Here is a 14,217-nt window from a genome sequence, read left to right on the forward strand (position 1 = left end):
TTATGTACATAATTGACACGTGCCCTCTCTCGCCGTGCTTCATCTGCCACAAGTCCGCCAAAGCTGCATCCATAATAATCGCAGAGAGAGCCCGAGGATCTGCCACATGCTGCACCCATGCCAGGCTCTCCCGGTCACGCTCCGGATCAAAAATCACGTTGAAGTCACCTTCCCAGATCACAGCACCTCCCCCCATCGACTCAACCAACCGCCAGACTTCGCAAAAAAACTCCGGGTCATCCGTATTAGGACCGTACACCGACATGAGTCTGCAAGGCCTGTCCAACAGCGTTCCGCTTAGTAATACATATCTACCATGAGGATCAACAATTGTTCACTGAGTGCGCCATTGCAGCCCCTTCCGTAGCAGAATCGCCACCCCCCTGGCATAACGCGAATAGACAGAGCCATGACATTCCCCAATCCACCCAGCTTTCAAACGATTCATCATAGCTGCCACCAAGAGGGTTTCCTGTAGCATGCAGATGTCTATATTCTGGCGCTTAACATACGCAGACATAAGCCGCACCTTGCGTCCGTCATTCAAACCTCGCACATTTCAAATGAGACAACAAATCAATGTCCCCCTCTCTTGCATCATCGACACACTTCATCCAGAACATAGTTCAGCGCTGCCCTGACCCCAAACCGACCAGCCTCGCTCAGACAAAGAGAACAGTAAAGAGGAATCAGAAAAACAGATAACAACAAACACATATGAAATCCCACCCTCCACCCACGCAGACCCCCCAACCGGGTCAAAGCAAGTATCCACCTCCCAATGACCACATGTACCCAACTGAGCATGATAACAAGACTCATCCAAAGAGCGTGCAACTAGCCACCCAACCCAACATCCCAACCAGGACTGGGATGGGCGGGCATAGGGCCCCAATAAAGGAACAACGTTAGGACAGCAAATAAGGCAGCAAACAAGGCAGCGGACAGCATATCCAGACGGCCAGGTAAGCGATCAACAGTCAGAGCTATTCAGTCATTATCGTTAAGGGACTCGTGCTCTGCATCACAGTCGCTGGAGGCCGCTGCTGCAGACTTCCGGGGAAGAGTCTTGGCAAATTTAGCCACCAGCTTCCGGTCCGTAAAGAAATGGGATTTGCCGCCATATTGCACTTTCAGTTTCGCAGGATAGATAAGAGAAAACCTGGCGTCCGTTTGACTAAGAGAGCGTTTAATCGGTAAGAAGGCCCTGCACATAGCCTGCACACCAGGGGTGTAGTCCGGAAAAAAGTTCAGTTCAGTGTTCTAATATATCACCGGGCGGCGCTCTCTAGACAGTCATAGAACCGCATCCCTGTCGCGATAGTTCAGTAGCCTGATAATAATGGGGTGTGGAGGGGTCCCAGGAGGAGGCCGGGGCCCCAGTGACCTATGCTCCCTCTCCAACACTAACAAGCGAGACAGCTGACCAGGAAAAAGTTCGGACAGCATACCTTCCACAAAATCCTCCATCCTGCCCATATCTGTAGATTCCAGGAGGCCAATCAGTCTAATAATATTGCGGTGCGAGCGAGCCTCTAAATCTTCATTTTTAGCATGTATTTCTTCCAACACTCTCTCCATACGTAGCAATTGTTCTCGCTCACCCTGCCGCAAATCCTCCAGTCAGAAGTACGCACCTCCAGTTGATCAATACGGGAATCATGATCATCCACTCGGGCCCTGACACGGGCTAACTGCTCAGTTAAATGGTCAAGCTTCCCATCAATTCCTGCCAGACTGCTCTTCAGATCCCGAAACATAGCTTTGACCGACACGTCTGGTGACCCCTCCTCCACCACCTTCTCCTCAGGCTGAGAGGTAGTTGCTCCCCCTTTCTTACGACCCCCATCAAAGGAGATCTTCGCTTGTCGCTGTTCCGCTTTCCCCATCGTGCAGCTGTCAACCCTCAGCCAGAATGCCCGCCTCCAGAACAGCCAGAGAGCAGCCAACGTAGACTGGTCTCTCAGTCTGTGGCCTTCAAGCACCGCAGGTCACTCCTCACCAGCCAGGCTCCCCCAGCGCCAGTACCTCTCTGCTCCAGTCACCAGCCTCTGTCCAGCTCCAGGTCGGGCCCCCCACTCCAACCGCAAGGAATCCGGACCCGGCAAGGCGCACACCGCCCGCAGCTCTGCGCCCAGTGCAGGCAGACCACCTCGTCCTGCTCCCGTCTGTCCGTCCGACCCCGGCCCGAACTAGCCGGCACAATCCTCCACAACAGGTCTGCCGCCTTCCCTCTTCACTAGGACTCTGGCCACAGTCTCCAATCCGGCCAGTAGCCCACAACGTTGGCCAGCCAGTCCCGGAGGCCCGGGGACCGCGACCACAGCAGCCACACCAGGAAGCCGCGGCGCTTCCTGCGCCCCCCCCAGTCAGCCGGTGCCACCACAGGGCCACCGGACCCAACGACCTACAAAGGGTCCGGCCCCGCGGGGCCCCACAACCCGCCGAGTCACACAGAGTCCAGCCCCGCCAGGGGCTCAGCACAGAAGCTGCGGGAGTCGCTGGGGAGCCGCGGGCTGACCCGACCGCCGATCCGGCCCCCGCAAAATCTCTCCTCCAGAAAGGCAGCCGCTCTCCTCATGGCCCCCAGCCAGCCGGACCCCACAAAACCGGGGGTCCAACAAACTTCAAAAAGCCCGGCCCCATGGGGCCGCACAACCCACCAATCCACACGCCGCCCAGCTCTGCCCTGGGAGCCTGGGGGCAACAGGCCAAAGGAGTCGCCGGGGGACCTCCGCCCCACCCCACCGCCGATCGGGCCCCCGCCAAGCTCCCACCACACAGCAAGCGGCGGTGCCGCATCGGCAGCGACGCTCTCCGCTCTTGGCGCTCCAACCCGGCCGGATGGACCGCGACATCACTCCCGCGGCCATTCAACTGACGCAGTCCAGGCCCTCTGTCGTCGCCGCCTGTGTCCGCCCGCACTGAGCCACAGCCAGGTTTCCACACCAGCGGTCAAAGCACACCCGCTGCCATAGTGCCGCCCAGCCAGAAAACCAGGAGAAAGCCCGTCCTGACAGGATAAATGTATAGGAGAGGCCCTAAGCCCCAGCAGAGCCTTACAAAGTGCTGGCCATCTTGCTGGCAGGCTATCGCCGCCCCTGTCTTATCCAGGTGACTGGTTGACACCTGTTCGGTATAAGTCAATAAGGACGCTCAATGAAGGACCACATGCCAATTATGAATACAATTTAGCTTTACTAGAATTTCAGGTAAATGTAGGCATTTAGCACATTAACAATAGTGGAATAAGAATAGCAATGAGAAGCATCTATTTATATATAAGTACACTACAAAGAGCATCTATGTATACATATGAGCAAAGAGTTCATTGACAGATATAAGCTTGGAATAACTGTATACCAAAATGTGTTACACTACGATGTTCAGGAAGTAAAATATAAACGAGCTGAATTCTTCAGATTAGCTTTGCTTAACTGCATACCAAAATGTATGTTTCAATTACTGTAGCAGGCTCACACTATGATGTTTAGAAAGCAAAATATAAACGAGCTGAATACTTCAGATTATAAACACAGTGCAAGCATAATAATCAATCATAATAATAGAGCAGAGAAACAAAGGCCTTTCATCCCTGTGTGGAACTTAACTTAGTCCACGAAATGCTGGGAAGCCCTCTACCGCCTGCTTGGACCTCTCTCCCCCTCAAGCATCATGGTCTCTGAACAGTAAAACAGAGAGGCAGCGTTGGCCCATGGCAGCTTTCACAACCCCATATGCGAGCTTCAAATCCTCACCTGCACTTCAGTGCTTAAATAACTCGAAGCTTGGATTCTATCTCTTTCTGGCATTTCCTAGCAATGTTATCAGCACTTGCCTGCTCTGCCCTTACCCAGCCTTTGTTTTCATTCCATCTTCTCCCTGTACTCTCGTTCTCAAGGTTGAGACGGAGTCTTCTGCACAAACAAGCTTGAAAATAATATCATGAACTTTTCCACGTTGTTCGGCGATTTCAGCAGGCTCATCTACACTGCTCAAGCTAATTAACCCTTTGCGTCACAATGTCTTCCGCATCTTTCCCTATACCGATCAGCCCCCCAGGAAAGTCAATATTTCACCACAGTTTCCACCAACATTGGGCTGAGGAGATACAAGCAGATTAACTTCAGCATCTTGCTAGCCATTGAGGTCATCCAAAATACAATCAGGTAAGCCTGGTCATGAATGATGCAGGTCATGACCGTGAGTGACAACATTCTATATATGCTATTAATTAACAAATGTAAGGTATACTGCAGAGATTGGGTGCGGGCTGACATTCATAAATATAATTTTGCTGTCCCACAGTACAAGCAGGAATTATTTTGGAACGTTTTCATCAGGGAGGATATGTGTAATAATCCCCAGAAGATGCACTGTCTACCCACCCCAAACTTTTACAGTTGAGTGAGTTTTCCTTGGCATATCTACATATTGCCAAGTACTTATAGTCACTGAACCTCTGATTTTACCACAGAACTGGAGGCCAATGCCACCTCATTATGGCTAAAAGCTGTATTATTTCAAGGACACAAATCCAGCTAATGTGCATCAATTTTCATCATAAGCCATGACCAACACAGAGTTTTGTCATTCAGAAATCGAAAATATGACATTCAGCATTAAATGTGGTTGTCAGCATTTCACCTGTATTTCTGTGTCCACTATTTCAAAGTTGTCACAGACTACAAGCCGTTGAAACCTCTCTTGCAAGGATCTGTGGTGAATGAATCTCTGGAGACCACAACGAAACAAAGACAGTGGAAATCATTCCCGGAAGGATAGAACTGGGAATACACTACCCATGCCACAAGCCATCCAGCAAGCCCTGTGGAGGATGAGACACAAACCATGCATTTTTTAGAACAACGTTGCTCCGTGTGTTGATCACATCATCATTCCGATCTCCTTCATTGTCAGAACTCAGATTTTGGCAGATTGTGGCCCTCAAGGGAATGCTAGTCATGTAGAGAATATCTGAAGACATCAACCCAGATAATGGACCTCTAGTCCAATTAACTGAGTTTCAACAAAAAACCTTGCAATCTGAATCTTAGACACTGATGTATCACCACAAGAAATTAGGGGTATCGAGCAAAAGACTGAAACGGAATGTGTCCTGACGGTGTATCACATCATGTCCCTCTCCTATGCCTAGTGTCTCCTGCCTTAATGGTGTTTGGATGCCACACAAGAGGCGCTATCCTGACTGTTCCCAAATGGGGCCTAATAACGATCCGTGCCAAGGAGACTGAGTGAAGACATTTTCACAGTAACAACGAAGTCAGTAGAAGAACGACAACTATACATTTTATCACAGATGGGGTTGCAGCTCTAGGATCAGTACCCACGTGGGAAGTTCCGCATGCGATTTGAATGTACAATCTGAACTATTGTAACCAAGTATGGCGGAAAGGGCTGGGGCATGAACACAGCTGTGGAAGAAAGTGCACGAGTGTCTCGTAATGCGTCCATATTCACCCAAATGAATGACAATCCAGAGATAAGTTCAGAAGCTGGTATGTCCCAACAAGCAGGACGTGTTAGTGGTAAATGAAATCACATGGATGAAATAGTGAGGCTGGACAAAAACACTGATGAAGATAATTCCCCGGCTGAGTCTACTGTTTTCAAACTGCCAGCTGATAGATGGGTAGTGAATGAGGAGTCAAAGGGTGATACAACCTCAGCCCTCATATGTGGTTGTCACACAAGGTTAGGGACGAAGAAGTAAAATAATCACTATCATTTTGGCCACGAATCTTTATCTCACTATTTTGTAAATCTTTTTATTTTTTGGAAGGGATGCTATGTCAGAATACCTGGCAAAAAGTGTCTAACTTAAGATGCTGCTTTGCTAACTTTGTTCTAACCATCTCAGCCTATCCCATGTGGCCTCTGTCACTGCTATTTTGTGATGGGCTCAGAGGCTGGGAATGCTTTGTGGCTCCATGGAAGACTGACTTTACTTGAGTGCACTGCAGGCTCAACACACAGCCTTTTGAAGACTTGTTAGCCAAAAGACAATTCCCTTGTGAGACTGGAAAAATGTATTACGGTCGTTCGGCAGCCCTGGACGGTGTGGATTTTAGACGCTGTAGGGGCTGAGTGTTCGAGGGCCTGAAAATTCCATGAAATATGTGCAGATGGTGAAGCCAGCGAAATTCTAAACGTTTCTTACTTAAATTCTTTTTATTAGACTTTCAGGATATGACAGTATAAATCAAATAAATTAAACAAACCCCTTCACTTCCATTTGCTCTTTCTTCCCCATACAGTCCTCATCAGTCGGCATTTCCTATTTTCTCACATAGATGCTTATCAAGTAAGAGCAAATGACAAAACTGTTCAGTTGGTAATTGGAGAAAAACAACAACCTCTTTCAGAGTCATGCATTGCTAATTAACCCCTCACAACAATTAAATCAGAGTGCCCTGAGCTGGCGAATAGTAAAGTAGATCGGGGTTCTCCATTTCTTCCCAAACATCCACTCTTGTGACTCACATTGTGGGATGTTTACTCAAACGCAGAAAATTGCCAAAACTTGTTCACCCACTGGGACAAACGCGGAGACATATGCAGAGTCCCTTTTCTTTGAGTCAATCGCCATAAGGGGGGTGGCAGTCATCTGCCCCAGAAAGGCACCGTTGGGTGCATTAAACTGACCAAGACTCAGCAACACTGGGCCCAACTCCTTATGAACAGGATATTCACATGCTGGTAATGACCACTTTCCAGGATACATTTATTGTCGGACATTCCCAACATATGTGAATCATTGAGCCACTTGTTCATTGCAATGCCTGCATTTGTCCCTGTACGCCAGGTCCCTGAGTGCCCAGAATTAAAACCGCCACTGCTGAATAAGTGCTGCTTGTGTGTGGCCTCTTAACTCTGCCACCAATGGGCAAGATCCGTTAACGTGCAATCTAAGTATCTAATCTCTCCAAAACCTGCTACCTGTTCCGATGTATCACTAAGTAGTCAATCGTAGAAAATGTGGCATGTGAGTGTGAATAAAAGGAATATCCCTTTGTGTTCCAATGTGTCGCCCTCCACAGTTCTATAAGATTCAGAGTGTCCACACCTGTTATTAGTGCCCTTGAGGCCCTGCGCAACAGCCTAGTAGCCTGTCTGGAGCTGTATAGTTCTTTATCCAGTACACAATTGTAATGGGCATAGGGTATCATCAGGCTCACCACCTTTTCAAAGAAATCTGGCATGTCAATATTGGGAGCATATGTGTTTAGCAGTGTAGTGGGCACACCCCCAACCTCCCCCACTGCTCCAACATATCGGCCATCAGCCGCTTTTAGCTCAATATCTACTCACAAGTGAACACTAGCATCCACCCAAAGCAATAATCCACGAGCTGAGGAGCTAAAGCTGGTATACCAGATTCTGCCCCCCATTTTACACGCAACTTCTCGTGTTTTGTGGCATCAGGTGTGTCTCCTGAAGAATCACTATTTTTGTTTGTTGGTTACGTATATATGACCATATTCGTTGTCGCTTGACTTGATTATGGCTCCCTTTTACATTCCATAATTAGATTGTTACCCCCATGTATCTGTGGTGTACTTCTTTCTGTGTCCACTCAGTAATCCGGGTAGAAGGAAATGCGGTTTCCATTGATTCAACCTCATCCTGCTGCTGCAAATATACTAATCTTGTCCTTGTGTCATAGCATTAGGGCAATCAACATGTGAGGCGGTACGCCTGGTTTGGGCCTTCCACCAGGTGTTCTATGTGCTCTGCCTACTTGTAGACCATTCCTCATTGCCGAGCCATGGCAGCACCATTGGTATCTGTGTCTCCAAATACTGTTCAACTGGTGCTGACTCAGTACCTTCCGGTACCTCCAGTATACGCACATTGGTCTGGTGTGATCTGTCCTCTAAGTCGGCCAGTTTAGCATCCTGCTGTTTCAAGCGCCTCTCCTCATCCACCAGTTGGCTAGTGTGTGATCTGAAGATCTCCTCAGCACTGTCCGCTCTTATACCCAGATCCTTCACCCCTCCCTCATTTTCCCATGTCCTGGTGCAATAATGCTTCGGTAATGGCTATGCCATCTCTTTTCTCAGTTATAGCCTTTTTACCCTCCAGTATCAAGTTCTTAATGTTTAGTGTAGATGGCGGCACTGTTTCTCCCATCTGCAGCTCCTCATGTTGGGGGAGGGTGGTGTAATGATATTTGTATTTGACCACTTACTCCACGTTGCACTTAGCCTAGCAGCACACCATCACATTGGTGACCACCAGCTTCATTTTGCCCATTGACTTCATTTTATGCTTAACTTAGTGTTAGCCACTGCCATGTTAGAGGTGCAGACATTAGAAGTGCAGCTGCAAGTATATTTCCGTGCCCATGTTATGCTGTGTTTTTCGCTCATATTTTTACTCTACGTGTCTGCGTGTTCTTTCTCATCAAAGACTAGTCCATAATATGAAGGAGTCAGAGAGATAAGGATGTACTAGGGTGATGGTTATGGTACGGAAGAGAACGGTTTGGATAGGGAGAGGCACCTTGGGATCATGGCCAGTTCCAACGTGTTTCTTTAAAAACTGACCTGAATTAGCCAGCATTTTGAACAACTTACGGAGTGGGAGGGGTTTTCTAGAATTCTCCTTTCTGGGTTGTTTAAGTTATATAAGAGACCGAGACCGGATTGACAATGAAGTGGCTCAGACCTCTGGTAGGATCAGTACGCTGATGCCTGTCATCTTTCCCTTGAGGGTAGGTCTCTCCTCACGGTCGACCCGGGGTTTGACGACCTGTTGCTGGCAGAAGTGATTAAGTGAATTCAACTGTGCCCTATGGTGATGCATTTTTAATTCTTATTATCTGCCAGTTCTGCACTAATGTCTTCGGTGGGTGGGCTACTAGAACACATATGCTAATGAAATAGTTCCAGCCAAAGAGGGATCTAGCCTCAGCGCGCCTCCAGTCACGGCCAACTCCCAAATCTGCTGTGCTCTACCTTGCAGGCCCCAACAGCCCCCTCCTGTGCTGGGTGTGGACCTCCAAGCACTCCAGGCCTATGTCTCATCCTCCAGAGCACCATACATCGGGCTGTCCTCTCACTCGGTGCCGTCCTCGAAAGCAGTTGTGTGGAGTTGAGCGGGGAAGGTTCGCTATTTCGTATCCCCAGTGTTGACTCCAATCAAGCTCGGCCATCAGGCCTCACACGTTGTCCTCCATGATCTTGGTGACTTGTAGTCGAGCCTCTCACCTTGCCTCCGCTGCCGGTCACAGTGACGGCCACAAGCCTTTCCTGTTGCCCACACCGCCACTGCCACCTGTTTCCCTGGCCTGCACAACACCCGCCCCGGTCAGCAGTCATTGTTCTCTGGTGCCACACAGTCCGTATCAGTGCTGTTCCTGCTCGGCTCCCTTACCAGCCGACCTCCGGAAACCTGTGAACGTTGGTGAGGGGTCTCTATTTGTGGATTTCTCTGGCTAACGCCTTCAGTCCATGTAGGAGTGCACTGTCTCCTTCGCGGGGGAACATCTGTAGCCGATAATAGCCAAGGGGGGGTCTCACCAGCATCTACTCAGTCAGTCATCTTGGCTTCACCCAATCACTGCCTTTTTTATTAAGCTGTTGCTTGCTGCTTCCAGTGGGTACCATACAGGAGAATGAGGAATTCAAATGATCTAACAGTACCCCTCTCTTCCTGAATCACACTGACCCCAAAGACTGGATAGGAGAACTAGTGCGCTTCTACCAAAATCACTTATGGAAAGCCTGCAGGAGATGAAGAGCAAAGCACAAAAGATTCAGGTTCCCAGGAGTGTTCTGCTGCACCATTGTCCTTCCACATTATCAGGTGACTGACCCATACATATGGGAATCAAGTATACTCTCCATACTTTTGTGTCCCATTCCCCACTATAAGTGGAGGAGAATGGAGGTGCTGAAAATTTAATTCTATCTGGTTTAATATGGGGCACAGCGGGAAAAGGGAGCCAAAAGTGCTGCTCCAGCCACCAATAAGCCTGAACCAAGAAGTACATTTATGATGTGACCGTGAAATGAGTAGATTCTGAGTGAAAAGCCATTCAACGCCATGCACGCAATAAGGAGGGCATGCATCTCTTTGATGATCTGCACACTTTCTATGTCAACGTTGACTTTGGTGAGGTGTTGAACTCTCATCTCTTCCTCCACTATTTGTTCTGTAGTCATACCTGCACAGAAAGGACAATGGAGGGTACTTAATTAGAAGGCCATAGCCTAAGATGGAAAACATAAGAACAGTAAAATGGGGAACATTCTAATGAGCTGTGCAGAGAATTGTAATAGTCAAATTCTGCCACCAGAATTCATTGAACCTATTCTTCATGATGGTCCATTAAAAAGCATTGGAGATATTGTTCTTTGGCCTGGTTCAGTCTCTCTGTCTGTCCATTTGTCCATAGATTAATGTTAATCTGTGGATTTATGATTTAGTGCCTAATTCTGTTGTATTTTAAAATTTAGCAAAGCATTTGGCATCTCTTTCTTTAGCGGTGACTTCAGGTAGACCATGTAACCTAACAGTTTCTCTGGGGAAGGCGATCCTTATTTCAAGGGCTGTAGCGTATTTGGTCATTCTTGGTAAATGATACAAACTGAGACACCTTCATGAAATAATCCGCCCCCACCAAAAGTCCCATGTGTTGTTGGCAGGGGGCTATTCTACAATAAAATCCGAGGATACATCCAAGGATGACAAGGTGTTGAGAGGTTGCAAGAGACTGGAAGATCGAGTTCATCTTGTATTTTGCTCAAGCACAACAGTTTCAGGCCTTCTGTCAGTGGTTGGGTCACCAGAAGTGATGTTCTGATAACTCACTAGTACTTATGATTCCTGGATGCACCATCGCTGGTGCTAGCGCGCCTGGTCCTTAGTAAGTAAACTTACAAGGGGACGCGTAAAGGCCGATTAACCTTTTGGATCGCATGGAGTATCATAGCCTTGTAGTGACTAATGTTATTGAAAGGCACTATAACCAATCAATAATCACTTAGTGAATCATTAGACAATATATCACCATTTCATGAATAACCACAACTCAACAAACGTTTTAACAATATTTATTTCCCTATTGGTTACAATTCTAGTGCATAAGGTTATTTCAAACTTTATTCAACCATCTCAGAATTAGTTCATTAGCGACCACCAATAACATAATCGAATCAGAACTTGTGAAAACGTGCTCTAATGCCTCAGGATAAGCCAGCAAAGATGAATATATCAACATTAATAGCAAAGTTCAGCAACCAGTTCGTCAGTCATTTGTCACTGTCAACGTCACCCAAAGGATCCTACCTAACCCAGATTAGCATCAGCATGTGGGACGTCATGTGAAAACAATTTAGAAACGTGAATTTGGAAAACAGCTAACTAACAGAAAAACTATCAGAACAGCGCAGTTGGTACCTAGAAAGAAAAGGCACAAAAGTTAACCAGTCACATTGCCATAGCTACCTATCCACGGAATGGATCAGCAACAAAGTCAATCTTCATCTTCAGGTCATCAATTGATCAGGAACACATCAGGCTCTCAGCGCATGAGCCCAATTACAGAATCTCGAACCGTGTCTCTTGACATCAGCATTTCACCTCTCGCATCTTGCATCTCAAGTTTTAGCCCTTGTCATGACCTTTTATTAGAGTTTTTCAGTCCATCCCACTAATTCCTAATTGGTCAATTAATCACCATATGTGACGCTACCCAATACATTCAATTCTACAAATCTATAAATTCTAGTATTTTGCCGTTCTCAGTTCATTGATTGGTTCACTGTACGATGTCCTCATCATCCGGCTCATCAGGTATCGAAAATGGTGCATCTTCCTCTTCAGTCAGTGTCCCTATTGTTTGAGTCCTGGGAAAGTATATCTCGTCTATTCTACACATAATTGTAGCAATTTGATTCCATCATCTCCTGTCCGTCGGTACATTGCAGAAAATTCTAGCTAAGCAGGCTTTAACATTGGGTGGTTCAAGGTTAGTTTATCATGGTCGCTTTCCTCCAGCATGCTCTAATAATTCAGCTTCTGCATGAGGCCTGGCAAAAACTAGGCCACAACTTCGCCTAAGTTAACGCAACGATGTAATGCAAAACATAGGTTATACGTCTCGTTATGGAACATTACTACAGTATTATTACACATTTTCATTATTTCACGTATTTTTAATCATTTTAATACAAATTCGTATAAGTGGCTACCATTCTCCGTGGGCACATTTTCAAATGTGCACATTATTTTCTCTATGATTAATTTCTCTATTAACTTTTTGTTAATCAAAACACATAATCATTCATTAATGATTTCTAATTAGCATATCTGCTTCAACACTGGCGAGTGGTGGCACTATTGTAGAATTCTTTGTTTTGAATCTGAAGCACGCACAAAAAGGCAGTTTTGATTAAACAAGAGGTTTTTGTAGGAGATTCGCTCCATGGCTTGCTTAGAACACTATTTTCTAAAATCTGTTTTTTTTCTTGTTGTTTTTTTAGGTTGTTCAGGAAGGGTTCCACCTTGTGTTAATTTCTGACTTGGGTGACCAATGGAGTAGACTGAGAAATGCTGGTCTTCCTTTTGTTTGGATCAGGTGTTTGCATTCCCATGTCTGTTCTTGAACAAGAGAAAATAATGTTCTGAAACCTCGACAAAAATAAACTCCATCTTACATGTTTTGCCTTAACCCCTTGAGGGCCATGGATGTAATGGTTACGTCCATGGCTGCGCCTCTCAGCCGCCATGAACGTAACCATTACGTCTGTTTACCGGCCCTCGGGGGAAGCACTAGCGCTCCCCCCGAGGGCCGTCCCCCACCCCCCCAGGTCAGGGCTGGAAGGGCAATTTCTTCCCCTTCCACCCGACCCCCACGGCCTCCCCAGTGACATCTGATGACATCAGCACACAATCGCGTGCTGATCTCATCAGAGGTCACCTCCCATGCTTCCAGCACGATGCAGAAGAGAAATGCGAAAGCATTTCTCTCCCGCTCGGGAGGAGGGGGCCAGTAGAGACATGAAAGGAAAAGAAAGGCCTTTCCTTTCCTTTCATGTCTCTGCAAGCATTTCTGCTGCCCGATCGCAATGCAGGAATCCACAAAATTCCTACCACCCAACATTGTCTCATCTATACCGATAAAAATTCTGCTGCACTTGTCAGCCTAAAAATGTTTTTTTTAAAACTGCCCTTTTGGACCCACTTTGGTTCCCCCTCAATTTTGACATGTTTTTGGCTCTTCCCTGTCACAGGCACGTAGCCCACCTACACAAGTGAGGTATCATTTTTACCAGGAGACTGAGGGGAACGTTGGGTGGTAGGAAAGTTGTCCCGGTGTGGTGATCCCACACAGAAATGTCGGAAAAATTTGATTTTTTTAGCTAAATGTGAGGTTTTCTGAGGACTCTGGGTAGGAAAACATTGGGGGATCCACGTAAGTCACACCTCCCTGGACTCCCTCGGGTGTCTAGTTTGCAGAAATGTCTGGGTTTGGTAGGTTTCCCTAGATGGCTGCTGAGCCCAGGACCAAACACGCAGGTCACCCCCAGCAAAAACAGGTAGTTTTGTATTTGATAATTTTGATGTGTCCAGATAGTGTTTTGGGGCATTTCCTTTCGCGAGCACTAAGCCTGCCCACACAAGTGAGGTACCATTTTTATTGGGAGATTTAGCGGAACGCTGGGTGGAAGGAAATTTGTGGCTCCTCTCAGATTCCAGAACTTTCTGTCACCGAAATTAGGGGAACAAGTGTTTTTTTGGCCACATTTTGAGGTATGCAAAGGATTCTGGGTAACAGAACCTGGTCAGAACCCCACAAGTCACCCCATCTTGGATTCCCCTACGTGTCTAGTTTTCAAAAATTCACAGGTTTGGTAGGTTTCCTTAGGTGCCGGCTGAGCTAGAGGCCAAAATCTACAGCTAGGCACTTTGCAAAAAACATGTCAGATTTAATTGTAAAAATGTGAGGTGTCCATGTTGTGTTTCCTGTCGCGAGCATTAGGCCTACCCACGCAAGTGAGGTACCATTTTTATCGGGAGACTTGGGGGAACACAGAATAGCAAACCAAGTGTTATTGCCCTTTGTGTTTCTCTACATTTGTTCCTTCCAAATGTAAGACAGTGTGTAAAAAAGACGACTATTTGAGAAATGCCCTGTAATTCACATGCTAGTATGGGCACCCCGGAATTCAGAGATGTGCAAATAAC

The sequence above is a fragment of the Pleurodeles waltl genome, chromosome 8 (assembly GCF_031143425.1).
Source record: "Pleurodeles waltl isolate 20211129_DDA chromosome 8, aPleWal1.hap1.20221129, whole genome shotgun sequence".
Classification (NCBI taxonomy): domain Eukaryota; kingdom Metazoa; phylum Chordata; class Amphibia; order Caudata; family Salamandridae; genus Pleurodeles; species Pleurodeles waltl.